Below are 27,681 nucleotides of genomic sequence, written 5' to 3' on the forward strand. Positions count from 1 at the left end.
ACACTGGCTATATGCAAATCAGCTCTGACCCTGTGCCTCATGGGAACAGTCCAGTCCGAACTACCAAGCCATGTCTTTCCCAGACCGGAATCAAGCATCCAAGGACCGGTTTCTGGCTATCAGCCTTCATTCAGCCTGGATAGCTTGACTCCAGTGGTGTGGAGAGCCTGGGACTCACGTCTGAGCATACCCAGCCCACTCGGGGTGAAAATTGCAAAAAACACAGTTGATGGACAGAATGTAGAACAATGTCATACATTCACCCCAATACAAGGATCTGGGCCTAAATCCATCGTTTTGTTGCACTCCACACCACCCTGGGTTAGACACTGGCTATATGCAAATCAGCTCTGACCCTGTGCCTCATGGGAACAGTCCAGTCCGAACTACCAAGCCATGTCTTTCCCAGACCGGAATCAAGCATCCAAGGACCGGTTTCTGGCTATCAGCCTTCAGTCAGCCTGGATAGCTTGACTCCAGTGGTGTGGAGAGCCTGGGCCTCACGTCTGAGCATACCCAGCCCACTCGGGGTGAAAATTGCAAAAAACACAGTTGATGGACAGAATGTAGAACAATGTCATACATTCACCCCAATACAAGGATCTGGGCCTAAATCCATCGTTTTTTTGCACACCACACCACCCTGGGTTAGACACAGGCTATATGCAAATCAACTCTGACCCTGTGCCTCATGGGAACAGTCCAGTCCGAACTACCAAGCCATGTCTTTCCCAGACCGGAATCAAGCATCCAAGGACCGGTTTCTGGCTATCAGCCTTCAGTCAGCCTGGATAGCTTGACTCCAGTGGTGTGGAGAGCCTGGGACTCACGTCTGAGCATACCCAGCCCACTCGGGGTGAAAATTGCAAAAAACACAGTTGAAGGACAGAATGTAGAACAATGTCATACATTCACCCCAGTACAAGGATCTGGGCCTAAATCCATCATTTTTTTGCACTCCACACCACCCTGGGTTAGACACTGGCTATATGCAAATCAGCTCTGACCCTGTGCCTCATGGGAACAGTCCAGTCCGAACTACCAAGCCATGTCTTTCCCAGACCGGAATCAAGCATCCAAGGACCGGTTTCTGGCTATCAGCCTTCATTCAGCCTGGATAGCTTGACTCCAGTGGTGTGGAGAGCCTGGGACTCACGTCTGAGCATACCCAGCCCACTCGGGGTGAAAATTGCAAAAAACACAGTTGATGGACAGAATGTTGAACAATGTCATACATTCACCCCAGTACAAGGATCTGGGCCTAAATCCATCGTTTTTTTGCATTCCACACCACCCTGGGTTAGACACTGGCTATATGCAAATCAGCTCTGAACCTGTGCCTCATGGGAACAGTCCAGTCCGAACTACCAAGCCATGTCTTTCCCAGACCGGAATCAAGCATCCAAGGACCGGTTTCTGGCTATCAGCCTTCATTCAGCCTGGATAGCTTGACTCCAGTGGTGTGGAGAGCCTGGGACTCACGTCTGAGCATACCCAACCCACTCGAGGTGAAAATTGCAAAAAACACAGTTGATGGACAGAATGTAGAACAATGTCATACATTCACCGCAGTACACGGATCTGGGCATAAATCCATCGTTTTTTTGCACTCCACACCACCCTGGGTTAGACACTGGCTATATGCAAATCAGCTCTGACCCTGTGCCTCATGGGAACAGTCCAGTCCGAACTACCAAGCCATGTCTTTCCCAGACCGGAATCAAGCATCCAAGGACCGGTTTCTGGCTATCAGCCTTCATTCAGCCTGGATAGCTTCACTCCAGTGGTGTGGAGAGCCTGGGACTCACGTCTGGGCATACCCAGCCCACTCGGGGTGAAAATTGCAAAAAACACAGTTGATGGACAGAATGTAGAACAATGTCATACATTCACCCCAGTACAAGGATCTGGGCCTAAATCCATCGTTTTTTTGCACTCCACACCACCCTGGGTTAGACACTGGCTATATGCAAATCAGCTCTGACCCTGTGCCTCATGGGAACAGTCCAGTCCGAACTACCAAGCCATGTCTTTCCCAGACCGGAATCAAGCATCCAAGGACCGGTTTCTGGCTATCAGCCTTCATTCAGCCTGGATAGCTTGACTCCAGTGGTGTGGAGAGCCTGGGACTCACGTCTGAGCATACCCAGCCCTCTCTGGGTGAAAATTGCAAAAAACACAGTTGATGGACAGAATGTAGAACAATGTCATACATTCACCCCAGTACAAGGATCTGGGCCTAAATCCATCGTTTTTTTGCACTCCACACCACCCTGGGTAAGACACTGGCTATATGCAAATCAGCTCTGTCCCTGTGCCTCATGGGAACAGTCCAGTCCGAACTACCAAGCCATGTCTTTCCCAGACCGGAATCAAGCATCCAAGGACCGGTTTCTGGCTATCAGCCTTCATTCAGCCTGAATAGCTTGAGTCCAGTGGTGTGGAGAGCCTGGGACTCACGTCTGAGCATACCCAGCCCACTCGGGGTGAAAATTGCAAAAAACACAGTTGATGGACAGAATGTAGAACAATGTCAAACATTCACCCCAGTACAAGGATCTGGGCCTAAATCCATCGTTTTTTTGCACTCCACACCACCCTGGGTTAGACACTGGTTATATGCAAATCAGCTCTGACCCTGTGCCTCATGGGAACAGTCCAGTCCGAACTACCAAGCCATGTCTTTCCCAGACCGGAATCAAGCATCCAAGGACCGGTTTCTGGCTATCAGCCTTCATTCAACCTGGATAGTTTGACTCCAGTGGTGTGGAGAGCCTGGGACTCACGTCTGAGCATACCCAGCCCACTCGGGGTGAAAATTGCAAAAAACACAGTTGATGGACAGAATGTAGAACAATGTCATACATTCACCCCAGTACAAGGATCTGGGCATAAATCCATCGTTTCTTTGCACTCCACACCACCCTGGGTTTGACACTGGCTATATGCAAATCAGCTCTGACCCTGTGCCTCATGGGAACAGTCCAGTCCGAACTACCAAGCCATGTCTTTCCCAGACCGGAATCAAGCATCCAAGGACCGGTTTCTGGCTATCAGCCTTCATTCAGCCTGGATAGCTTGACTCCAGTGGTGTGGAGAGCCTGGGACTCACGTCGGAGCATACCCAGCCCATCTGGGTTTAAATTGCAAAAAACACAGTTGATGGACAGAATGTAAAACAATGTCATACATTCACCCCAGTACAAGGATCTGGGCCTAAATCCATTGTTTTTTTGCACTCCACACCACCCTGGGTTAGACACTGGCTATATGCAAATCAGCTCTGACCCTGTGCCTCATGGGAACAGTCCAGTCCGAACTACCAAGCCATGTCTTTCCCAGACCGGAATCAAGCATCCAAGGACCGGTTTCTGGCTATCAGCCTTCATTCAGCCTGGATAGCTTGACTCCAGTGGTGTGGAGAGCCTGGGACTCACGTCTGAGCATACCCAGCCCACTCGGGGTGAAAATTGCAAAAAACACAGTTGATGGACAGAATGTAGAACAATGTCATACATTCACCCCAATACAAGGATCTGGGCCTAAATCCATCGTTTTGTTGCACTCCACACCACCCTGGGTTAGACACTGGCTATATGCAAATCAGCTCTGACCCTGTGCCTCATGGGAACAGTCCAGTCCGAACTACCAAGCCATGTCTTTCCCAGACCGGAATCAAGCATCCAAGGACCGGTTTCTGGCTATCAGCCTTCAGTCAGCCTGGATAGCTTGACTCCAGTGGTGTGGAGAGCCTGGGCCTCACGTCTGAGCATACCCAGCCCACTCGGGGTGAAAATTGCAAAAAACACAGTTGATGGACAGAATGTAGAACAATGTCATACATTCACCCCAATACAAGGATCTGGGCCTAAATCCATCGTTTTTTTGCACACCACACCACCCTGGGTTAGACACAGGCTATATGCAAATCAACTCTGACCCTGTGCCTCATGGGAACAGTCCAGTCCGAACTACCAAGCCATGTCTTTCCCAGACCGGAATCAAGCATCCAAGGACCGGTTTCTGGCTATCAGCCTTCAGTCAGCCTGGATAGCTTGACTCCAGTGGTGTGGAGAGCCTGGGACTCACGTCTGAGCATACCCAGCCCACTCGGGGTGAAAATTGCAAAAAACACAGTTGAAGGACAGAATGTAGAACAATGTCATACATTCACCCCAGTACAAGGATCTGGGCCTAAATCCATCATTTTTTTGCACTCCACACCACCCTGGGTTAGACACTGGCTATATGCAAATCAGCTCTGACCCTGTGCCTCATGGGAACAGTCCAGTCCGAACTACCAAGCCATGTCTTTCCCAGACCGGAATCAAGCATCCAAGGACCGGTTTCTGGCTATCAGCCTTCATTCAGCCTGGATAGCTTGACTCCAGTGGTGTGGAGAGCCTGGGACTCACGTCTGAGCATACCCAGCCCACTCGGGGTGAAAATTGCAAAAAACACAGTTGATGGACAGAATGTTGAACAATGTCATACATTCACCCCAGTACAAGGATCTGGGCCTAAATCCATCGTTTTTTTGCATTCCACACCACCCTGGGTTAGACACTGGCTATATGCAAATCAGCTCTGACCCTGTGCCTCATGGGAACAGTCCAGTCCGAACTACCAAGCCATGTCTTTCCCAGACCGGAATCAAGCATCCAAGGACCGGTTTCTGGCTATCAGCCTTCATTCAGCCTGGATAGCTTGACTCCAGTGGTGTGGAGAGCCTGGGACTCACATCTGAGCATACCCAGCCCACTCGAGGTGAAAATTGCAAAAAAACACAGTTGATGGACAGAATGTAGAACAATGTCATACATTCACCGCAGTACACGGATCTGGGCATAAATCCATCGTTTTTTTGCACTCCACACCACCCTGGGTTAGACACTGGCTATATGCAAATCAGCTCTGACCCTGTGCCTCATGGGAACAGTCCAGTCCGAACTACCAAGCCATGTCTTTCCCAGACCGGAATCAAGCATCCAAGGACCGGTTTCTGGCTATCAGCCTTCATTCAGCCTGGATAGCTTCACTCCAGTGGTGTGGAGAGCCTGGGACTCACGTCTGGGCATACCCAGCCCACTCGGGGTGAAAATTGCAAAAAACACAGTTGATGGACAGAATGTAGAACAATGTCATACATTCACCCCAGTACAAGGATCTGGGCCTAAATCCATCGTTTTTTTGCACTCCACACCACCCTGGGTTAGACACTGGCTATATGCAAATCAGCTCTGACCCTGTGCCTCATGGGAACAGTCCAGTCCGAACTACCAAGCCATGTCTTTCCCAGACCGGAATCAAGCATCCAAGGACCGGTTTCTGGCTATCAGCCTTCATTCAGCCTGGATAGCTTGACTCCAGTGGTGTGGAGAGCCTGGGACTCACGTCTGAGCATACCCAGCCCTCTCGGGGTGAAAATTGCAAAAAACACAGTTGATGGACAGAATGTAGAACAATGTCATACATTCACCCCAGTACAAGGATCTGGGCCTAAATCCATCGTTTTTTTGCACTCCACACCACCCTGGGTAAGACACTGGCTATATGCAAATCAGCTCTGTCCCTGTGCCTCATGGGAACAGTCCAGTCCGAACTACCAAGCCATGTCTTTCCCAGACCGGAATCAAGCATCCAAGGACCGGTTTCTGGCTATCAGCCTTCATTCAGCCTGAATAGCTTGAGTCCAGTGGTGTGGAGAGCCTGGGACTCACGTCTGAGCATACCCAGCCCACTCGGGGTGAAAATTGCAAAAAACACAGTTGATGGACAGAATGTAGAACAATGTCAAACATTCACCCCAGTACAAGGATCTGGGCCTAAATCCATCGTTTTTTTGCACTCCACACCACCCTGGGTTAGACACTGGTTATATGCAAATCAGCTCTGACCCTGTGCCTCATGGGAACAGTCCAGTCCGAACTACCAAGCCATGTCTTTCCCAGACCGGAATCAAGCATCCAAGGACCGGTTTCTGGCTATCAGCCTTCATTCAACCTGGATAGTTTGACTCCAGTGGTGTGGAGAGCCTGGGACTCACGTCTGAGCATACCCAGCCCACTCGGGGTGAAAATTGCAAAAAACACAGTTGATGGACAGAATGTAGAACAATGTCATACATTCACCCCAGTACAAGGATCTGGGCATAAATCCATCGTTTCTTTGCACTCCACACCACCCTGGGTTTGACACTGGCTATATGCAAATCAGCTCTGACCCTGTGCCTCATGGGAACAGTCCAGTCCGAACTACCAAGCCATGTCTTTCCCAGACCGGAATCAAGCATCCAAGGACCGGTTTCTGGCTATCAGCCTTCATTCAGCCTGGATAGCTTGACTCCAGTGGTGTGGAGAGCCTGGGACTCACGTCGGAGCATACCCAGCCCATCTGGGTTTAAATTGCAAAAAACACAGTTGATGGACAGAATGTAAAACAATGTCATACATTCACCCCAGTACAATGATCTGGGCCTAAATCCATCGTTTTTTTGCACTTCACACCACCCTGGGTTAGACACTGGCTATATGCAAATCAGCTCTGACCCTGTGCCTCATGGGAACAGTCCAGTCCGAACTACCAAGCCATGTCTTTCCCAGACCGGAATCAAGCATCCAAGGACCGGTTTCTGGCTATCAGCCTTCATTCAGCCTGGATAGCTTGACTCCAGTGGTGTGGAGAGCCTGGGACTCACGTCTGAGCATACCCAGCCCTCTCGGGGTGAAAATTGCAAAAAACACAGTTGATGGACAGAATGTAGAACAATGTCATACATTCACCCCAGTACAAGGATCTGGGCCTAAATCCATCGTTTTTTTGCACTCCACACCACCCTGGGTAAGACACTGGCTATATGCAAATCAGCTCTGTCCCTGTGCCTCATGGGAACAGTCCAGTCCGAACTACCAAGCCATGTCTTTCCCAGACCGGAATCAAGCATCCAAGGACCGGTTTCTGGCTATCAGCCTTCATTCAGCCTGAATAGCTTGAGTCCAGTGGTGTGGAGAGCCTGGGACTCACGTCTGAGCATACCCAGCCCACTCGGGGTGAAAATTGCAAAAAACACAGTTGATGGACAGAATGTAGAACAATGTCAAACATTCACCCCAGTACAAGGATCTGGGCCTAAATCCATCGTTTTTTTGCACTCCACACCACCCTGGGTTAGACACTGGTTATATGCAAATCAGCTCTGACCCTGTGCCTCATGGGAACAGTCCAGTCCGAACTACCAAGCCATGTCTTTCCCAGACCGGAATCAAGCATCCAAGGACCGGTTTCTGGCTATCAGCCTTCATTCAACCTGGATAGTTTGACTCCAGTGGTGTGGAGAGCCTGGGACTCACGTCTGAGCATACCCAGCCCACTCGGGGTGAAAATTGCAAAAAACACAGTTGATGGACAGAATGTAGAACAATGTCATACATTCACCCCAGTACAAGGATCTGGGCATAAATCCATCGTTTCTTTGCACTCCACACCACCCTGGGTTTGACACTGGCTATATGCAAATCAGCTCTGACCCTGTGCCTCATGGGAACAGTCCAGTCCGAACTACCAAGCCATGTCTTTCCCAGACCGGAATCAAGCATCCAAGGACCGGTTTCTGGCTATCAGCCTTCATTCAGCCTGGATAGCTTGACTCCAGTGGTGTGGAGAGCCTGGGACTCACGTCGGAGCATACCCAGCCCATCTGGGTTTAAATTGCAAAAAACACAGTTGATGGACAGAATGTAAAACAATGTCATACATTCACCCCAGTACAATGATCTGGGCCTAAATCCATCGTTTTTTTGCACTTCACACCACCCTGGGTTAGACACTGGCTATATGCAAATCAGCTCTGACCCTGTGCCTCATGGGAACAGTCCAGCCCGAACTGCCAAGCCATGTCTTTCCCAGACCGCAATCAAGCATCCAAGGACCGGTTTCTGGCTATCAGCCTTCATCAGCCTGGATAGCTTGACTCCAGTGGTGTGGAGAGCACGGGACCCACGTCTGGGAATACCCAGCCCACTCGGGGTGAAAATTGCAAAAAACACAGGAACAAAGGAGCCTGACGATCCCGGGTTTACATACTTTTCATGCCCTTACCAGAAATATACCAAACTGGATTATTTTCTAATTTCATCTACAGAAATAAGTAAAGTTAACATCAGGAAGCTTTCCAAGGTTCTATCAGACCATAGCCCCCTGGCAATAATATATGATGGTTTAAGGCCTGCCAGGAAACAAAGGGTTTGGATATTTAACAGAAAACTTTTGGCAGACACCTATTTATTGAACATCTGAGGAAATGGGAATTCTTTGAGGCCAATCGGTACAGTGCATCCAGAAATAACGTCTGTGATGCGTTTAAAGCCGGATTAAGGGGGGAGACAATCAGCTATACTGCCCAAGTTAGAAAAAAAATGCAGGCTGATAGAGATAGGCTCATAGCCAATCTGGCAAAAGCAGAAGAACAACATGGGCAGGATATATTACAAGGGAAGGATGGAAAAGAAAGCCAATTGAGAATGAGTTCTGATAAAGCAGAAATACATAAACAGATGGCTGAAAAAGCTGCATCAGAATATTGGACATATAGAGGGAAGATGTATGAAACAGGGGAACAGGCGGATAAGGCCCGGGCACTGAGGATTAGGCAGGACAACATGAAAATTATAATAACTAGCATTCAGGAGAATGGGCGTGAGTTTGTTGATCCGCAGGAGATACTCTGGGTTTTTGCAAATTTTAATCAAATTTTATATAAAGAAGAGGCAGTGGGGGAGGAGCCACAGGAAGGGTGTCCGGATCGAGGACCCAAACTGTGTGAGTCTGAGAGGGAAATGTTGAAGAGCTATATGACGGCCGAGGAGGTGGGTGAAGGGCTATTAGATCTAGCTGCTGGTAAGGTCGCAGGGCCAGACAGCATTCCATTAGAGGTGTATAAGTGCTTATCAAGTGAGGTGGTTCCAATGTTACTAGATCTGTTTAATGGAATAATGTGTACCGGAAAATTACATGGAAAGACACAAATATAGTGTTTTTTCATAAAAAAGGTAAACCGAAAGAAAATCCAGGGTCTTATCGACCGATCTCGCTTATAAACGCGGACAATAAACTTGATGCAAAAATCTTGGCGACGTGCAAGGCTCATTGGCGTCTCATCAAGGGTCATTGGCGGTCTGGTATCCCCTTGGCAGCATGGCTTCATTCTGGGTCGAGGCACAACCGATCATATTAGAAGAGCAATCTCCCTGTTTGAAGCTCATGCTGTCGGGGGGAGGGGATCCCTATGATCCTCCTCGACGCGGAAAAAGCCTTTGACCGCGTCAGATGGCATTACCTCTGGAATGTCCTTGTAGGGAGAGGCTTCGGTCAAAGAATCCTGATGGCCATAAAGGCTATGTATTCTGATCCGGTCGCTAGAATACAGCTGATGGGTGAGTGTTCGGGTAAAATCAAGATAACAAGGGGAACCCGTCAGGGGTGTCCCTGCTCACCCATCCTGTTTGCGCTTTACATCGATCCATTGGTTAGACAGATTCTGGGCAACCATGAGATCAAACCGGTTATAACCAATGGATTCAAGAGTAAAATATTAGCATACGCGGACGACCTGGCAGTGATTTCATCAGAGCCTGCTGACGCCATGCGGGTACTGGTGGAAATCACCAAGGAATTTGGGCGACACTCTGGATACTGCCTGAATGAGGGGAAAACCCAAGTGATATGCACAAAGAATATTATTAAGTCTGATAACAGATATGTAGACTCTGCAACATATCTTGGAGTGATAATTAATGCATCTATGGAATTAATCATAAAGGATAATTTCGCTCCAAGGTTAAAAACGATTGAGAAGGATTTGAAAAGAATAGACACCTTGCATCTGTCTCTTATAGGCAGGTCATATGTTCTAAAAATGACTATGCTGCCTAAACTCCTTTATCTGTTTCGCTCCATCCCCATCTTAATTGAGGAGGGGTTGATAAAAAATGGAGTCTATCGTCAATAGTTTTTTGTGGCAATATGGTAAGATCAGGCGGTCATTAAAGTATATGACCCTCCCACAGGACCGTGGTGGCTTAGGAGTCCCAAATTTAAGATATTATCATTGGGCCTGCCTGTTGACACAGATGTCAATCCTATTCGATCCAGCGTCAAACAAGGGACGTACCCAAGATGCGACATCTGAGAACTATGATATCCCTTCAATCATTGAGCTATTAATGGGAAAGGAGGCGGTGGGGGCTTTGTTAAGAAAAACCGGCCGCAGATATTTTAAGAAAATGCGTTATAAGATATCCATAAGTGCTTGGGATTTGTGAAAAACACTTCAGAAAGTATTACAAGTTCCAAAGATTAATATGTATACGCCTTTGTGGAAATCTGACTATTTTCCTAACTTGAGTCTTGATGGAGCATGGAAATGTTGGGAACAGCAGGGTATCCGACAGTAGGGGATATAATGAAGGAAGGCAGTGTCATGAGCTTTGATGCCATTCAACAGAAGTACGGTATTTCCATTAGCCAAGGTTTTAAATTGCCCAGATTTTGCAAATATTTAAAGCTATAAGACCCCGTATCTCCCCAGGTATCTGTTGTCCCATTGTGGAATATTTATTAAAAGGCGGGAGTAGAATTAAAGTTATATACCGGGATTTAATTGAAGGGATGTATGATGACCTGGAGAAAAATGAGGGTGCCTGGGCAAAAAAACTGCAGGATCCAGATGTGGATCTGGATAAAGCTTTGCATCTGGATAAAGAGGTCTTACGGTTATCTAATCTAAAGGCATAACATTTCAAAACACTCTTTAATCTCTATTTCACACCTTCTAAACTGTTTGACTGGGGTAAGAGAGCGGATGTCAGAAAGGGCCGGCGGATTTATTGCACATGTTTTATCACTGTGAGAAACTTAGTACTATCAAAGATGAGATCGAGAAATTTTTGGAGGGGTTGCTAGGCTCGAAGATCAGTCTATCCCCGCCATTAATGATCCTAGGGAGTGAAAGTCAGATGGGTGTCAATAGGGAGGCGGAAGCCCTCATCTTCTTGGCTACTGCCATATTGCGTATCCTTCTTTCAGCAGCCTGGAAGGATTCGAATGTCCCATCCTTCCAGATGTGATTGACAAGGCTCCTTGGCATACATAATATCGAATCTACTCTGTATTTACACAAGGGTAGGAAGACACGTGAATTTGGGCTTAAAATCTGGGCACCCTTGAAAGATTGGAGGGATGGGCAACTAGAAATATAGGTTAGTGTATATAGATATGGGTGTATATTTTATGCCTGGTATTACCATTAAATCCCTGTAATAACGAAGCTTTCCTCCCTCGTTTCTGATGAATATATTTATATATTTATATACCTATTTATTTGTATGATAATGTATTGTATTTATGATATTCTTTTTTTTCTGCCTGTAAGATGAAATGAAATGAAATTATGACCATGGATATTTTTTGTACCTATAATAAATTCTAATAAAAAAAAAATGCTATAGGTGTCACATTTGCGAAAGTTACAAGTATTGGCATTGTAATTGAGAAAGCTATTAATTTTGCTATTTTCAAAACCAACACATAAATAAAAAAAATTGTCATTTACAATACCAATAGCTCATACTTTCCTAATGCGAGACCTATTGCATTGCAAACGCTTGTTTTTAAACTTGGTAACATTGTCTGAACATTGGCTGCACTTCATTAGTACCAGTTTAATACCTAAATATAGCAATAAGCAACAGAGAGGCGGCCAGCAGAGCCAAGCAAAGGGCCTTCTCTGCGCGCCAACACGTGTTACTGCATCACTGCATTTTTAGTAACAACTTTTGAACCGTTTGGGCTAGAAACAATGTATTTATTTTTTGTTACAATATGCAGATCGCCTTTGCCAGATCTATTTGTCTGTATCAATGTTTTTATCCATGGTGGAAAGTAAATTATTAACTCAATTAGTTACTCGACTGTTTGTGATTTATGGGTAGATGCATCAACGTTTTTTTTGGCGATTCCTGATTTGCGATAAATAAGGAATCGCAAATAAGGAATCGCAAATGTCAATGCATCATTCATTTCGCATTTTTTTTGCGAATCAGTATTTTTCCTTGATTGCTATTCACAATTTGCGAATTTCAAATTGCGATTCGTAAAATGTGAATGCAATTTCAAGGGTGCAGGGAGGGTCCAAAGAACCCCTCCCTGCACCCCTGACCCTGTGCCTCATGGGAACAGTCCAGTCCGAACTACCAACTGGGGTGAATGTATGACATTGTTCTACATTCTGTCCATCAACTGGGCACAGGGTCAGAGCTGATTTGCATATAGCCAGTGTCTAACCCAGGGTGGTGTGGAGTGCAAAAAAACGATGGATTTAGGCCCAGATCCTTGTACTGGGGTGAATGTATGACATTGTTCTACATTCTGTCCATCAACTGTGTTTTTTGCAATTTCACCCCGAGTGGGATGGGTATGCTCAGACGTGAGTCCCAGGCTCTCCACACCACTGGAGTCAAGCTATCCAGGCTGCTGAAGGCTGATAGCCAGAAACCGGTCCTTGGATGCTTGATTCCGGTCTGGGAAAGACATGGCTTGGTAGTTCGGACTGGACTGTTTCCATGAGGCACAGGGTCAGACCTGATTTGCATATAGCCAGTGTCTAACCCAGGGTGGTGTGGAGTGCACAAAAACGATGGATTTAGGCCCAGATCCTTGTACTGGGGTGAATGTATGACATTGTTCTACATACTGTCCATCAACTGTGTTTTTTGTATTTACAATAATGCGGCACACCCCAGCGTTTCTGCCTGCGCTAAGCGCTAAATTCAGCTGCCTAGCGCAAACGCAGGCACCCTTCCACCATAGTGCAAGGGTGTGTGCATTGTGGGAATGATTGTCAATGTGCAGGAAGGTGTTCTGCGTTGTGCAGCACACATAGATGTTGCAAATCGTCATTTTTAAATGATTGTTTATGAGAAGGAAGGAACACCTTCCTGCACAGAAACTATAATTCATGGCAATTCGCTGTTTCTATGTGTGCTGCATTCAGAAGCACACATAGAAACAGTAAAAACGAGGAGAAATAAAGCATTTCTCCTCGATGCGCCATGTTAACGCAGGTTTTTCCTGGTCTTAATTTTGGAATTGCCTCCTATTTACACCACACTTGTAAATAGGGGGCAGCGTCAAAATCAATGGGTGTTGCGGCGGAAAGCCCACTGCAACACACATTGCATACCCCTTTCACGCTAAGTGTAGCGTGAAAGAAGCATTCTTCACAAGGCGGCGTTAAGCCATGTTAAGTGGCTTAACACCGCCTTATAAATAAGGGATAGCCTGTATTGCCATAAGAATGTTATTAAAAGTGATGGTCCTGTGGCGATAGAGGCTTTCAAATATGCCCCATGATGTCAGGAAGGCCCCATTCCCCTATAGCTTAGCACTGCAGAACTTCAATACTCAATCAGACCAGTACACAGAGGTGCCATTCAGGAAATGTGCTCCATACTGTGTGCTGTACATTATCGAGAAGCACCATTATGCACGCAGTACATTCAATCAATCAGTCAATCAGGGATTTGTAAAGTGCACTACTCACCCATGAGGGTTTCAAGGCATCAGGGGGGGTGGGGGGGGGGGGGGGTGGAGGCAGCTCCAGATCAGTCGAAGAGCCAGGTCTTGAGGTCCCTCCTGAACCTGTGCCGGGTCGGGGAGCTCCTGATGTTCACAGGGAGCTCATTCGAGGTCTTGGCCATGATGAAGGAGAAGGCTTTCCCACCTGCTCTGCTTCTGCAGATGTGGGGGACCTCTGCCAGGGCAAGGTTGGCAGAGCGGAGGCTCCTATTGGGTACGTGGAAGGATAATCTCTTGTTGAGGTATTTGGGTCCAGAGTTTTGTAGGCGTGCGTGAGGAGCTTGAAGGTTATCCTCTTTTCGATGGGGAGCCAGTGGAGGTCTAGCAGGTGTTGGGTCATGTGTTGAGGGCACGGTGTCCCGAGGATAGGTCTGGCTGTGGCATTCTGGATGGTCTGTAGTTTGTGTAGCAGGGTTCTGCTGTTTCCGGCGTAGAGGGTGTTGCCGTGGTCTAGTCTGCTGGTTATGAGTGCGTGGGTGACGGTCTTTCTGCAGTCGGGGGGGATCCATATGAAGGTCTTATGGAGGATGCGCAGGCCGTTGAAGCTGGTGGAGGCGACAGCGTTGATCTCGTGGTTCATGGAGAGGGAGGAGTCGAGAATGATGCCGAGGTTTCGTGCGTGGTCTGTAAGTGTGGGTGGTTTCCCAAGGGCAGTGGGCCACCAGCTGTTGTTCCAGGCGGAGGTGCAGGGTCCAAGGATGAGGACCTCGGTCTTCTCAGAATTGGGCTACAGGCAGCTGTCTTTTATCCAGGCTGCCACGTTCTTCATTCCTTCCTGGATGCTGAGTCTGGTGTCTTTGGGATTTTTCGTGAGTGAGTGGATGAGCTGGGTGCCATCAGTGTAGGAAGCGATGCAAGTCTGTGCTGTCTGACGATGGTGGCGAGGGGGCCAAGTAGATGTTGAAGAGTGTGGAGCTGAGCGATGATCATTGGGGTACTCCGCAGTTGATGTCGGTGGGTTTGGAGAGGAAGGGAGGGAGTCTGATCCTCTGGGTTCTGCTGGATAGGAAGGATCTAATCCAGTCGAGGGCGGTTGCTTGTATCCCTGCATTGTGAAGTTTGGCTGTGAGAGTACGGTGAGAGACGGTGTCGAAGGCTGGGGAGAGGTCTAGAAGGATAAGGGCGGCAGTGTGACCATTGTCGAGTAGCATGCGGATGTCGTCGGTGGTGGTGAGGAGGGCGGTCTCGTGCTGTGGTTGTTGCAGAATCCGGACTGTGAGGTATCCAGGATGGATTTCTCTTCTATGAAGGTGGTCAATTGGGCGTTTGCGAGTCTCTTGGTTACTTTGGCCGTGAAGGGGAGGAGAGAGATGGGCCGGTAGTTTCTCAGGTGTGTAGGGTCGGCCGTGGGCTTCTTGAGGAGGGGTTTAGCCTCCGCCTGCTTCCAGACATCTGGGAAGATGCAGGACCTGAAGGAGGCATTCATGGTTCATTGTAATTCAGGTGGGACGGCTGCTCTGTGGAATATGTGCAGTGGACAGGGTTCCGTAGGGGCTCCTGATTGGGTTTTCTTCATGGTAGCGGAGATGTGTTCTGTGGTGGTGGGATCCCAGGTCATGAAGGTAGGCTTGTCGGTGGCATGGGGGGTGGTGGTGTCCGTCGTCTGTTCGCTGAAGTTGTCGTAGAGGGCCTTGATCACCAGATGGAAGTAGAAGCTGAGTTTCTCGCAGAGTTCCTTGGAAGGTGTGATGTTCGTGGCTTCGCAGGGGGGTTTTGCGAACTTCTGTACGACGTTGAACGGTTCCTTGGCGCTGGTCTGGACTTTGTCTCTTATGAAGCTCCGTTTGGTGTCTCTTAGGCTGGTGGTATTTCTTCAGGGTGTCCCTGTGGTTGTTACGTGCTTCCGTAATTTTCAGGTTTCGCCACATATGTGAATGGGCAGTGCAGTATCACAGTGGTGAGCTCGACACTGCCCTGGCTTTAGCAGCGCACAGAGGCAGACTAAGGCACTTCTCAGAAACATCCAGAGGCATAGCTGTAGGGGCAGCAGTGGGCACAGCACTGCTTCCAATGTACCAGTGCTGAGCCCCAGCTAGTGCTGTTCCAATGCCTGCATCTGTAAATCAGTGCTTGCTCCATGCTTTCTGGCCTCCTGTGACAGTGGGAGGAGGGCGGGGCCGACAAGTAGGCTGTGGGAGGGAGGCATTGCGGATACACATGTACTCCTCTCGAGTAATCTAAAGATAAGGAGAGTGACTACAGAAAGATTAAAAAGTATGGGTTAAAGTAAAGCTGGTGTAATGTGCATCATGTCTAAATAAACATTGACAAAGCAAATAGCTCTTGCATTAGGTGCAAGCTATTTGTCTTTCCTAATGTTTTTTTGTGACAGATGCAAGGGATGGGGGCTGCAACATTACGCCAGAGCTGCCGACACCTGGGGCATTTGAGGATCATTTTGTAAGTCACTAATTTTATCACAATAGCACACACGTAGATGTAGACCCAGAGTACAAAATTAAGTCATGCTTGCCTGTAAAAAGGGAAGAACCAGAAGGCAGGCCGGGCGGGTTCTGTACAGCTGATAGTGCCGGGGCCTTAGGATAAACTCTTAACTGTCTTTAGGATAAGGCACATTTTGTACCACCTAATGCAATGTGGATTGCAATATATGCACCAGGGTGGAGATGCCCTTGCTTGATGTCCAATTAGAAATAAATGGATACATACATCATAGCCCCACAGCTCCGAATATGGCCCTGACAGCCTTGATGAACTTCCGGGTGGCCAGATAAGAGTTGAGCATGGCTGGTTAGTGTATGTTTACAGTGCAGCCCTGTGGACTGAAAAAAGATCCTCATTCTTATCTTTTGCCAGAGCGTGTGACACTGGAGCATTGTGGACCGATGCCTCAAAGCGCAAATGCTGATGTAAGATGCATTTATCAAGAGGGTTTGTGAAGAACTGCACTACAGATTTAGATCTCCCTAGAGTGCTGAATAAGGATAAGTATATGCATAGTGAAAAAGGAAAGTTAATCCAATGTGGTGAGAGTACAATGTGAGCTTTTATGTCGCCACCATGCATTCTGGGTATTGTGGCTAATTCTCAAAAGTAAGTCACGTCTCCTCCTGGGTAGCTGGGTACCTGCCTCCTCTCGCTATCATGCAGGAAGTTCAGATGGAAGCTATAATAACTAATTAGCAACTTCTCTCCAACGAGAGACAACAATAAACAACAATGAAATATGCCTTTTACCTGTTGCAACAACAACAACAACACAACAACAGCAACTATACAGTCAACTAGCAGAGAAACAGAGATTTCAATTTGGAATCCTTACAAGAATGCTCTCTACATCAACGTACCACAGATCAAGTCATCTCCCAGCTCTACAAAACCTGTGAAGCTGCCAAAAATAGATCAGACTGCCCATGGCTACTTAATTGACTTTGATGCCTTTTCTTCATATTCATCTGATCCTCCACCACAACCGCCACCTGTACCATTCAGGCTGAAAGTGGAGGTTTTCTAACTTTGTATGACAAGGATATATTTTGTTTCTCCATGGTTACATCTCTGGATTATAATTGCACTACTTTTCCCGGGCCTCTGAATTGGTTTTTTGACAGTGTTTTTCCTGCTTCAGAATGATGGACACTATCTCTTAGATCACTCGGCTGTACAACTGGTAAACTTGGTTCTCAACCTTGTTATGATACATCTGACCCAGCCTCTTACGATTATAGGCTTGCAGCATCACCTGCAAAGAAAAATATGCTGACCAACACCAAGCTGATATATTCTGCTTCCTTTCTTTCCCAGCTGTCCATATAGGGTTTCGACTTTTGGAGGGATAGATGTAAAATCGAATTGGGGGACACAAGACTGGCAGGTTCAGGGAAATAAGGCCTTGTTTAGGGCTTACTTCATACCATACACAGATGATTTTCCTGAACAAAACTGTTCAACAAACATTATGTCTTGGATAAGCCAAGATAAAGGACTTAAACACATCACACATTCCAAAGTTTTGAAAACTGGCAGCAGTTTACAAAATATAAGGAGGAAACATTAGACACCATGCTACCCAATGGCACATACAATTCATCAGACCCCAATTGGAAGAGATGGTTAATTTGACCGTTAGACACTAACGTATGTCAGGCCTGATTCCTAGAGAATACCGAGGGTTTTAAGACCAGTAGGCCTGACCTACGTTATGGGCAGTCTGAACACTTAGGATGATGACATCTTACCGGGTTGTTAAGTTGTGCCTTGGAATCCCGGCCAAACACCTGCAACAACTACAACGCATCCAAAACCCCTCCGCCCGGTTGATCCTCAACAACCCCCGCCGCAGCCACACCTCCTCCCACCTGAGAGACCTGCACTGGCTCCCCGTCAACAAGAGGATCACCTTCAAGCTCCTCACCCACGCACACAAAGCACTCCACAACACCGGGCCGGCCTACCTGAACGACAGACTCAACCTCTACAACCCCGCCCGGCCAGCTCTGCTCCGCCAGCCTCGCCCTTGCCGCCATCCCGCGCATCCAACGAACAACCTCCGGCGGCAGATCCTTCTCCTACCTCGCCGCCAAGACCTGGAACGCCCTCCCCACCCATCTGCGACAGACCCAAGACCTGCTCACCTTCAGAAGGCTCCCCAAGACCTGGCTCTTTGACCAGTAGCAGCAGCCCCCTCCCCCTCAGCGCCTTGAGACTCTCACGGGTAAGTAGCGTGCGTTACAAGTACTCTGATTGATTGATTGATTGCCTTGATTGGCTAAAACCCCTCAACACTGTCTCAGGTGAAACAACACTTGTCCCTTCTATCTGATGACCTGGAACTCAGGGATTATTTATTAGGTCCTCGAAACCCACGTCAAAAATACTTCTTGTATGCAATAGTTAACAAATTATGGAATGTTTCTCAGTTGGAAGCTGCTGAAAGGCTGTGTTAAATTGACAGGGTCAATTTAGAATTGTTTCTTACAGTAGTTGACAATGGTATGACTACATTCTCCTCTAGAATGTATTCCTTGGGAAACAGTGTCATTGGCAATAGACAGTATACAACAAGGTATATCTGCATTACAACATGGGCAATCACAGCTTAGGTCTATTATGCTATTGAGCTGGACACTGCAAACACTACCTTCTGGTTGCGTGCCACAGTGACATATTAATGCCATGAATTTGTTTTCCCCATGTTGCCTTACCAAATAACAAATGTTCAAGGCACACAAAGATGCAACATACACTATGTTACACATAGAAAAGCTATAGAGATTACCTTTCACCATTGTGAAACACCATTCGCGGATTGGATTAACCAGGGGTATATCACTCTGCCAATTTCTATATTTAATATTCAGTACTGTTTGCAATACCACCAAGTAGACAGATACAAAGTATTGGGGAAAGGGTTTGGATACAAGCATTGGGAACTACCGGTCAAATGTTGGTGTTGAAATAAGGAAGCAAAGGTTTTTTTCAGAGGTTCATACTGCAAGACTACTTTAAGTAGATCCTTAGTCTGCAAGGATGTTTCACTTCATAAGGCCTGTGATGCTTCCAAGGCAAACTTATCTTGCTACTTGGAAGGTTCCCCAACTGCTGTGATTCCTCCAGCTTTCAGATTGCTCTCTAATGGATACTTAACAATCAAGATTGCAGCGGGATGAAACCAGGAATCGTCTATCTGATGGCGGTTTCTTCCACGGTAAATTGTTGTACCCAAGTACTGTCTCCACCTTTCTCCACCTGCCCGTACAGTCAGGTAGGCAACACTTTGACCTTCAATAAATCTTTCAAACGTGCACTTTAATGCCTTGAGCAAAGTGAAAGCCTTACTGTTTCAGAAATATGTGGCCATAACATCTGCAAAGGAGATGTCCGAACTTCAAGAATGCACTGTCCTCTTCAGAGATACAGTCGCTATTTCCCATTAACTTCCCACTACATTCTGGAGAGCTGTTGCACCGCATTTTAATAAATGTCTAATACGGCAGGAATAGCACACTTTTTTAAATGTATAGGCTCTTGGTTGGATAGCACCTTTCAGACAGTTTTCGGATTCATTACATCCTTCATATACTTCGTGCTCTGAAGCGTTTTGGAGGTCTTCCGATTGTCCTGCTCCAGATTGCCAGGACTTGGATTTCCATTATTGTGCTCTGCAATAGATGTTCCATTTCAAGAATGAAGGGAGCTGGAACTACTATAAGTGCTACTGTGCCGTACATTGCTTTGGCGCACCTTTGCTTCAAGAACCGAATGAGCATTGGCTCTTATCGTTTCAGCCTGTTTGGCTTCACTGCATGCAGCCCGTATTCCGCTGTCTGCTGTGTACTTTCTAGTGTGCCTTGAACTTATTCCAGGGAATGCAATTGGTTGAGTTTAGGGCATAAATGTACTGGTGGACCCCTTCAAGGCCCATTAGTATCGCTGTCAATTGTGAATTCTATTGATACTGACTTTATTTTTCAAGCCATCATACGATGCTTCTGCACCTGGTGAATTGGGGGCTGGATAGAATACATTTGCTCCATAAACCTCCTCTGAGTTGTGCTACTGGAATCATCGTCTGTGGTTGCTAGGAACAGTAATGTTTCGTCAACTATTCTGAACACATAAACAATTTGTTATTCCATTTGGTGGAAACATTTTAATTCAGCCTGTTTTTAACATCTTAAATTGATTTTAAATTTGGTTTTATTAGAATTTATATTTTTAAATGGCTTTCTATGTGCTTTGGCTTTCAAACTGAATGATTGCCTTTTAATCGATTTCTTTAGATAGATTATAAAACATTTTGTATGTATATGTTGTAGCATTGATTGACATGGCTTTCTTATTATTAGAAAGCTTATTAGTTGAAATGCCTGAGGAGTGGGTGTCACGTAGCTGAATCAGGCCCTGGGAGAAACACTGCCATTTTAACATACATACATTTCTTAAGTTGCCTTCTCTTTCACACAATGACTTTTGACACACATTTGGGTGTGTGACAGTGCAGGATGAGTTTCTCTGAAACTACATAGCTTATGAATTCCACTTCGTAAGAACACTATCACGACACCTTGAACATCTCGTACTAGGTCTGATCATTCATTGTGCAAATTCAGTTGTTGTTTTGTTATTCGTCCATGAGGGGACGCAGCTATCAATAGATCATAAATTATAGAGCCTGACTAAGGTCTCCGCTTGGGAGCAAAGATGCTTTTTGTTATAAATAAACAAGCATTTCTGGGATGGGGCAGAGGAGTACTTGCTTTAATTGCGAGGTCACTACACGCTGAAACCTAAGCCTAGCTGCTTGCTGATCCCTCTGCCAGGAGGGATGTCCAACCTATGACCAAGACTTGGACCTATATACTTTCTGGTCAGCTAATGGGGGTTGGATCATCCAATAGGGGATTTTGACAAAACACACACACACACCCTAGGTACCTAGGTGGTTTGTGAACGCATTGTAGGAGTACGCTATAGATTGTTGTATATGCGCGCATATATACATTGCTATAGCAAGATGTTGGGACTATTTATTTTGTTCACTGCCCTTATCATGCTAATGACTTTCATCCGCTTCTGTCTATTATCATTGCAGTACATATATTCTATATAAGAATCCCGATGGTTCAATAAATACTGAAAACGCCCCTCTGTGTATTCCTTGTATATTTTTCAGAGAGAGCACGAGTGTCTGAGCGAAAGGGTTCTAGGTCTGTCACCACGATTCCTGGGGGGTCAGGGTTGTCATGTTCTGTGGTTTCCAAAACAATTAGTTGCCTGTTTGGGTTTAGGAGTGTTTATGGTGGCACTATTAGCTAGCTGCCCTTGGGACAAACTATCCTGAGGGGGTGCTCGGCATCAGTCTGGCAACATCCCAACATTTATAATGCCCAGAAATGTGCAGTTCCTACTGGAAAGTTTAAACTACACAACATGGTGCCGCCAACATTGGTAGATTGGATTCATATTTAATGGATCACCTGTGTAGTTCTCTCATGCATTATCAGAGACCCAAAATTACCTCCTAACTGGAGATATCTGTGGCAAAGGCTTCGGTACCTAGACTACAACATGATGTATCCGGAAAAGCTGAAGATACATGCAGATGGAAATGCGCATATCTTCGTTGAACCAAAACAAGCTATGCAATTTTTGAAAAATAGAGAAAGTGATGGTCTCCGTGGGGAATCCCAGAGGTCCTGTCCTGCGTAGGGTGACACCTCTCCAGACCCAGGGGAACAATTACATATGATTCTAGCAATGCTGCGGGAGCCAGGTAGAACGGTACTACACAGTTGATCCCATGTTGGGTGGAGAAGAAGTTGTGACAGAGAAGTGTGTGAACTATACTAGTAGGTACTGATGTCTCTGATGGACAAGGACAATGGGGGTGCTCGCTGACTCATCCTCTCCAACTCTCACTGCTAACTGAGCTGCTGCAATGTTGATTGAGGCTCGCCCAGCTGCTATGGATTAGGGCAGAATCTGTAATTAATAGATATCTGGGGAGGCTTTGAGGGGTCGTCTCCCTCAATATCGACTCCCTGGTCTGCGTGGCAGAAATGCTGCTACATGCAGGATGTTAGCGGGAGGGGAGCAGACCAGTAGCAAGGTGGGGTGTAGGTACAGATGTGTAGCAAGTTGGGAAGCACAATTCATCCCTTTAGACATGGGCTTGACCGGCTATGTGAAAGTTAGAATGCTGGCAACATCTGGTGTTATTGTTATTGTTTGTTTTTCCGACCTAGAGGCGTGTCAAGTTTTTGAAGGTAGGGAGGATTTTGTGCTGAATATTCTAGGTTGGGGATGGCATAGCGTGGGAGGGGGGTGGTTAGGGGTACACGTTCAAATCCTACACCCAGGGGTACGTGCACATAAAATCAGACCAAGCGCGTGTGCTGCATGCGAGTCAGACGCTCTTAATCAATATGCAAAATGTCCACTAATGAGATCCCGAGAACAATAAGTAAAAGAATTAGGCTCTGGACGTGGAATGTCTGAGGTCTTAACGACCATAGAAAACTACGGCAAGTAGTGGCTACCCTAAAAAGTCACCAGGTTGATGTTGCGATAATCCAGAAAACCCACTTATTCCCCCACAATAAGATGTTATCCACAAGACTAATGCAGGGACAGTTTTGGGCTGCGGGCTTCACTTCCTATGCAAGGGGCGTCCTTACATGGGTAAACCCTAAATCAGGCCTTACACTGCTAGATACAGAGACAGATCCCAAGGGTAGATTTGTCGTTATCATATGCCGCAAAGATGAGTTTAATGTGATGCTGGTGAACATATATGGCCCTAATCCCGACAACCCACAATCTAATCCTGCACTAGCGACTTGATAACTCAAAGTATCTGACCTCCCACAAATCTGGGGTGGGGACTTGAATTGCATTTAAGACCCTGCATGCAACAGGTCCAAGAGTTTAGGCGGCCTGCAGTAGCATAAAAAGACGTTATGGATCAACTGGAGTTGATAGATGTTTAGAGGCAGTGCGCTAACGCCACTCCAGGATTTACACACTATTCAGCACCTCAGGACATGCACACCAGAATAGATTACTGGCCAACAACTAGAAGTCTCCTTCCGCAGGTTACTTCCAGTGAACCTCTCCCAAGAACCTACTCTGATCATTCTCCCGTTCAGCTAGACCTGCAGAGTACTTTGCTCATTTTACATGGAGGTTTGCCCCTTTTTCTTTGCTAAACCCGGTCTTTCATGTGGAAATTGCTGAATCCATAGAGTGTTACTTTGAGGATAATATAGCATCAGTCACTTCATTTTTGACAGTCTGGGAAGCCCTCAAGGTGTACATACGGGGGTGGCCATCTCAAAGTATGCAGGGGTGTTGCGCTCCATCCGAACTAGACCTGCAAAATTAGAGGCATAAATAGCTAGCAGGAGCGAGAGCACCTGCAGACTGAGGATAGTAGATGACTAGACAATATTAAACAGGCTCCTGAGGAGTATCATGACACTGCAGACAGTGAAGTCAATCAACAAGTCAAGTATGCTACTGTGCGTATTTATGAGGAGGGCGAACACCCAGGGGCCACACTAGTGAACCTGGAGCACCCCAAAATGGAAGCCAACACTATTATTGAGATAACAAGTGAGGAGGGTGAGCTGGTCCATGATGCAAATGGGATAGCTGAGAGGTTCAGGAGGATCGTGCAAGACAATATAGCCATAGAAGACTACTCGGCACATATACAGATGGCATGGCTCACTGACTCACATAGAGAACACTTTATGGCCCCACTAGACATTAGAGAGTTTCGGGTGGTGCTTGCGTCCATGCGATCAGGATCTGCACCTGGCACTCATGGTTTAACCGTATCCATTTACAAAGCTTACCAAGACCTGATTATACCTCATCTAGTCACTCTATTCGAGGAGATGGCGACACAAAAAGTAATGCCCCCGTCAATGAGAGAGGCTTTATTTGTCGCCATTTTCAAGCAAGGGAAATCCTCAACTGACTGCTCATCATACAGACCCTTGTCCCCTTTTGAATGTTGACACAAAACTCTGCTCTAAAATACTTTAGTTGTGCAACCCCTGTTATGCGTATTGAGAGAGTATCACAGGCATAGAAGTGTACGCTTCCCAGGCTATCAATTGATTGCTTCAGCATACACTGATGATATGCTTATATATGTGAGGGAACCTGAGACTTACCTCACACCAATACTCATGGAGGTGGTTCGGGCAGCTGTCCGGTTTAAAGATTAACTGGGCCACTGCAGTGGAACATGAAGTCTGCCCGCTATTTGGGTATACAAATACACACTGACTCTGCAGTAGTTCTCATGGACAATCATGGTAAAGCTACTCGAAGAAGACATCACGAAATGGATAAGATTGCCACTCTTACTGCTGGGGAGAGTCTCGCTAATGAAAATGGTCATCCTTCCACGATTTTTATTTCTCTTCCAAAACATCTCCATGCTTCTCTGGGTGCACATATTTGCCAAGATCAGGCTGATCCTGATTAAGCTAGCCTAGGCTGGTAAGCAACCTCGACTTAAGTGGGAAACGCTTACTCTCTCATATCCCTTGGTGAAACGTAACGCCCCAGACCTGGAATTATGTTACAGGGCAGTACTAAGCTCGCATACTTGGATACATGGCCCACAAGACCTCCCACATTTACACAGTTTTCGGAAAAGGTCTTTCAGACCCTTAACGATATCACTGGTCTCTCACTCACCCCTGGTGATCACTGGCTAGTAGCCATTGACCTATTACTGGCCAAAAGGTGGGTGGCTATGCGTTGGACTAGATGTCTGATAACAACAACAGAAGAATGAATCAAAGATATGGTATGCTGCAACACTCACGTGGACACATATGGCGAACTTCTGCCCCCACAGTGTCGACCCAAGGCTTACTGGGGACTATTTCAACAATACTTGATAGGCAAGGAGGCGCGTGAACCTGAAGACATGGGGATGAGCAATCAGGCGCTGGTCCAATGGAAATAGGAGAAGGGGAAACAGCACAGGCGTAATTCAGAACAGCATTTGCAATGCAATAGGTCTCACATTAGGAAAGTTTGAGCTATTGGTCTTGTAAATGACAAATATTTTATTTATGTGTCGGTTTTGAAAATAGCAAAATTAATAGCTTTGTCATTTACAATGCCAATACTTTTAATTTTTGCAAATGTGACACCTATAGCATTTGTAATGCAACATGTTTTGTATTTATGTGACTTAGATGTATTGATATTACAAATGACAATGGCTTTTATTTTTTTAAATTAATTAATACTTAAATAAAAGTTATTGTCATTTATGATGGCAATAGCTTAAACTTTAGTAAATAACTTTTGTGAAGATTATATTCAGTGTATTTTATTGTGACGAAATCCCAAGAACAGAAGTGAAATATTAACATATTTTTGTGACATTTGTAATAAAGCTTGAAACATTGAGAGAACATATTTGAACCAGTTGTTGTTGAATAGTTGCACAGATTGATGCTGTGGTGGCGCTGAGTGATGTTGTGGTGGCGACGAGTGATGCTGTGGCGTTCGGTGATGCTGTAGTAGTGCATAGTGATGTTGTGGTGCCCCTGAGTGATGCTGTGGTGCCCCTGAGTGATGCTGTGGTGGTGCGATAGATAGATATACTGAGGGCGATAGATAGCTAGAGGGAGGGCGAAAGATAGATAGAGTGAGGGTGATAGATAGATAGATAAATAGAGTGAGGGCGATAGATAGATAGAATGATGGCGATAGATAGAGTGAGGGCGATAGACAGACGAAAGCCGAGCTGCAGGTTACTTTGGCAGTGAGGCAAATGTTGTTTAAATAAGACTGTCCGGAAATATGAACTCACTCTAAAGAAAAGAAATAGGGAGATGCTGCAATTCTCAGTGTTATTAGCTCAGAATGCAAAAAAAAAACAAGTAACACGAGACGAGAACGTTAGCAGCCTTTGATGTCTGATGGTGGTGTAAGAGAGACAAATGTTGATGTGCGAGGCTTCCTTTCAAGTCGGGTGGGGGCGGGGGAGCAGGGGAGCGAGCAAGTGGGAGGGAACAAGCATGGTGGTGTGCGAGGCTTCCTTTCAAGTCGGATGGGGGCGTCGGAGCAGGGGAGCGAGCGAGTGGGAGGGAACGAGCATATGGGGTGTGAGTGAGAAGTGAGGCCAAGCGCGCGCTGGCGAAGAGTCGTGCTTGAATACCTTACATGCATTGGGGAGAATCCACGCTTGGTCAAGAGTTTGTTTTGCCTACTATATACTCGCCTATTAATCCCTGTGTGATATAATAGCCGAGACCTAAAAAGCAGTAGTCTAGTCGTCTCTTTTGTTAATCATCACGTAACGGGGATAGGTGTAGCGATGCATATTACCTTTACTAATTCATGTAGCTCTGACTCCTGTGAAATAGTGTGCATAGTCAATGTATTTTTAACTGAACCCATGCCTTGTAGATGTATCATTGTATTGGTGTTATGTTGACTGAAAATCAATAAAGAAAAAAAAGGATGCTGGGGGGTGTCGGATTGAATCTTTCTCAAGTGTGCATATCGCTGATGTCATTAGAGCATGGCTGGGCCTAGTACTGCTAGAAATATTTTCCAATGTGATTTATGCCCAGAAGTATACGATGTTCATGCTATGTTGATTATTAAGTGTGCGTTGAATACAAACATTATTTACATATATCACGTGTGAAGTCTATTTTGTGACGATCAGTGTATTTATCGTGAGTAAGTGCTGTGCTAATGCTTTACACATTGCCTCAGTAGTAAGCCTGACTGCTCAGCGCAAAACTACCCAAGGGTGAGCGCAGGTTCTACAGTGTGTGTAATCACCCACCCCTGAAGGGAGTGGTAGGTTCTGCCTGTGTGGGGGATTGCATCAGCCAACCAAAATGTGCCGGTTCCAACTAGTGCTGTTCAGGAAAAAACTCAAAACCTGGTTATTTCATTAGACCCTTTCCTTTCCCACTGTGCTATTTCCTTTTCACGTGAGGATGACCGCGGGGTATTCGACGTTCAGGCATGTCCAGAGATCTCAGGGTTAGCCGCGTTTATAAGGGGTCAATGGGGTAAATAAATGGGACATTGGGAGGTGAAGAGGAACACAGGTGCATATTTACAACTAAAGAAGGGAATCGCGGCATTAAGCCACAGAGGCTTACGCCCCGCGCCGTCACTTTAGATGCGCAGGGTTGCACCGTATTTACAACAACACGGTGCAGCCCTGCGTTTCTACCTGCGCTGGCAGTAAATTAAGCTGCCTATCTCCAACGCCTGCATTGTGGGACATGATTGTTTATGTGCAGGAAGGTGTTCCTTCCTGCACATAAACAATCATAAATGGCGATGTGTAACTTCTTTGTGTGCTGCTTGTGCAGCACACATAGGAAATGCAACTCGTCATTTTTAAAATGATTGTTTATGTGCAGGAAGAGACACTTTCCTGCACATAAACAATCATTCATGGCTTTTTGTTGTTTCTATGTGTACTGCACAATGCAGCACAAATAGAAACACCCAAAAATATGAGAAATAAAGCATTTTTCCTCATTTTGCTTGTTTAAGACCAGGTTTTCCCTGGTCTTACTT

General features: G+C 46.2%; 1 protein-coding gene across 1 annotated transcript in view; it reads right to left on the reverse strand.

Moving 5' to 3' along the window:
• Positions 1-27,681, reverse strand: part of LOC144752896 (major histocompatibility complex class I-related protein 1-like) — a 175,551-nt gene that overhangs the window by 38,448 nt on the left and 109,422 nt on the right. The gene's annotated exons all lie outside the window — the stretch shown is intronic.

Source organism: Lissotriton helveticus, chromosome 5_1 (assembly GCF_964261635.1).
Source record: "Lissotriton helveticus chromosome 5_1, aLisHel1.1, whole genome shotgun sequence".
In the NCBI taxonomy this organism is placed as follows: Eukaryota; Metazoa; Chordata; class Amphibia; order Caudata; family Salamandridae; genus Lissotriton; species Lissotriton helveticus.